This window comes from Ursus americanus, chromosome 18 (genome assembly GCF_024610735.1).
Source record: "Ursus americanus isolate L20-20 chromosome 18, mUrsAme1.1.p, whole genome shotgun sequence".
NCBI classification, from domain to species: domain Eukaryota; kingdom Metazoa; phylum Chordata; class Mammalia; order Carnivora; family Ursidae; genus Ursus; species Ursus americanus.
This window is the reverse complement of record NC_142144.1, coordinates 38,364,597-38,367,187: the sequence shown is the minus strand read 5'-3', so window position 1 is coordinate 38,367,187 and position 2,591 is coordinate 38,364,597. Positions and strand designations below refer to the sequence as shown.

Genomic DNA, 2,591 nt, shown 5'->3' with positions numbered 1-2,591 from the left:
CATCTAGTGGAGCATTCTCAAAAGCTTAAAATTAAAAGCAGACACTTAAGTTTGCTTGTTTTAGTCACATAACCATCATGTTTTTAAATTATAAACAATGTCCCCTAGTTCATCAGGAAAAAAAATATAACTTCTTACTTTAGAGAACAGGAAACAGATAATTTTTGGTGAGACACATGGAAATTTGTTGCCACACCGTTCAGGAGAATCATCCAATCCAGTTCACTTTTTTTTTTTTTTTTAACATCTGAAGGCTCTTTTATGTTGCCTTAGTCCATTTGGGGTGCTATAACAAAATATCATAAACTGTGTGGCATACGAATAACAGAAAATAACTTCTCATGGTTTTGGTTCCTGGAAGTCCAACATCAGGGCATATTCAGTGTCTAACGAGGTCTCCCTTTCTGGTTTGTAGGTATGTCCTCACATGGTGGAAGGGGGCTAGATCCCACCGGATTCTCTTTTATAAAGGCACTAATTCCATTAATGAGGAATCCACCCTCATGACTTAAGTACCTCCTAAAAGCCACATCTCTTAATACCATCATCTCTGGGTTAAAATTTCAACATATGAATTTGGAAGGGACACAAGTCTTCACACCACAGCATATGTACAGAGTCTAAATAGAATCCTTCTTAATAGAACAAGAATAACAGGGCCATTGTATTCATTTTATTTAAGAAGGATTCAGCTGAAAAGGGGAACAGTACTTTGGGGAAGCGGTCAGAAGTAAGATATTGTGGAATCGTGCCACAGAAACTTATCATCGTCTCATGAAGTCAAGTATACCATAGAATCTTCAGTTGACCTCTGCTTTTCAGATTGTAACATACCACCATACTCCCTAGTTACCACCATCCCTACTGCTAGACACTTCTGTTAGTTTCATTGGACGCTGCAGTTCCTGAAAGACACAAATACTTCTGCAAGGTACCATTACTATTTCTCAACGCACCTCATCCACTTAAGTCTCGCAATTTATGCTCAGTAATGTTACTTTGAGCAATACTGTCTCATCCAGGTCTCTCTGCCAAGCATCATTTCTGCTACACTGCTGGCTTACACTTAGCTTCTGCCAAAGACTCCCTGGTAAACTTCGCACTCCTGTGGCTCTGCTGTCCACTATAGTGAAGGAGGAGAAATAGTTCTGTCTTTTCCCACCAATGTTTTAATTCCTATCACAAAGTAGCATATATATCACCTATATCCAACATAGTAAACCTACAGGTCCTGTATTTACAAATAAATCCTTCCAATCCTAGCTGCTTCTCAAGACACAGACATGGGTTCACAGGAAGTTAAACAAGAGGTTAATGGGTATGAGATGTCAATAGGTGACCCAGTTTACACAGTAACGTGCAGCATGTATATAAGGGCAAAGCTTGCCTCTGCATGCCTGCTCATCAGGGACCACTTGCCAGGCAGTGTGGTTCTGCTGAATTACTCTTTGCTATGTCTTCAGACATGAATCATAGAACCTTCTAATTTTAGGAAAATACTGCACTTGCTTTTTTCAACCATTGTAGAAGCTGATATAAACAAAGTGTGTTACTTTGATTCTGAAGTTTTTGATATTCAAATCCAAAAACTATGCTAACCTTGCCTCCTTGGCTAGACCACGTGACTGAGTCTTTTTTTTTTTTTTTCCTTTCAGCTCCAGCAAGTAAGCAGAACCGGAAAAGAACCTGCCTAGAATTAGGTGCGGCTGATAGTCATCATTCTGTCTCTCCCTGATATATTGTCAGTGGGAGGAATGATACAATTAGACACCTGGGCTTTTGAGATTTAACACATCAGCTTTTAGGGTTCCCAGAATTTAGGTAGAGTTTCAAAGGTAGGTGGCCTTCATATTTTCATTGCCCTAGTAAAAAAAAATTTGTTAATATGGACCAATTCACGAATTTGCACATATCTTTGCCCAGGGGCCATGCTAATCTTCTCTGTACCATTCCAACTTTTCTATATGTGCTGCCAAAGCAAGCACCCACTACTAAAAATTCTTATATCCCTTCTAGGAGTAGGGTTTGACTACTAGGTCAAACTTATCAATGGACTCTTCCTTTTCGATTTTTTTCCAGTTTTTTTTTTTTTAAGGATATTTTTATTTCCAAGTTCAATGTCAATCTCTGAGATCTACTGGAATCTTCTTTCACATTATACCCATTAAGTTAAAGATGAATACTTGTTCTAGTGCCGTTTACGTTTCCCCACTTTTGTAATAGGAAAGAATAAAAGCCATGAGTAACTCTGATTCAGAGCTTTTCAAGTTGACTGAAAGATAGAATTCTTCAGAATGACTTAATCTCTTTAGTAAACCAGTTTAGGAAGATCATACAAGAGCTGAAATGTCAATTCAATTGGGATATGTGATAGAGAACAATAATAGTGGTGAGATTAGAAAATAGAAAAACTGGGGCGCCCGGGTGGCTCAGCCGTTAAGCGTCTGCCTTCGGCTCAGGGCGTGATCCCGGCGTTCTGGGATTGAGCCCCACATCGGGCTCCTCCGCTGGGAACCTGCTTCTTCCTCTCCCACTCCCCCTGCTCGTGTTCCCTCTCTCGCTGGCTGTCTCTATCTCTGTCAAATGAATAA

The 2,591-nt window shown here is 39.7% G+C and overlaps 1 non-coding gene across 1 annotated transcript; it reads right to left on the bottom strand.

The window, feature by feature from the left end:
* Positions 1-1,879: 1,879 nt before the first annotated feature.
* On the bottom strand, positions 1,880-1,985 carry LOC123781376 (U6 spliceosomal RNA). The gene has a single exon (XR_006776710.1). It is a non-coding gene; the product is annotated as a U6 spliceosomal RNA (small nuclear RNA).
* Between the last annotated feature and the right edge of the window lie 606 nt (positions 1,986-2,591).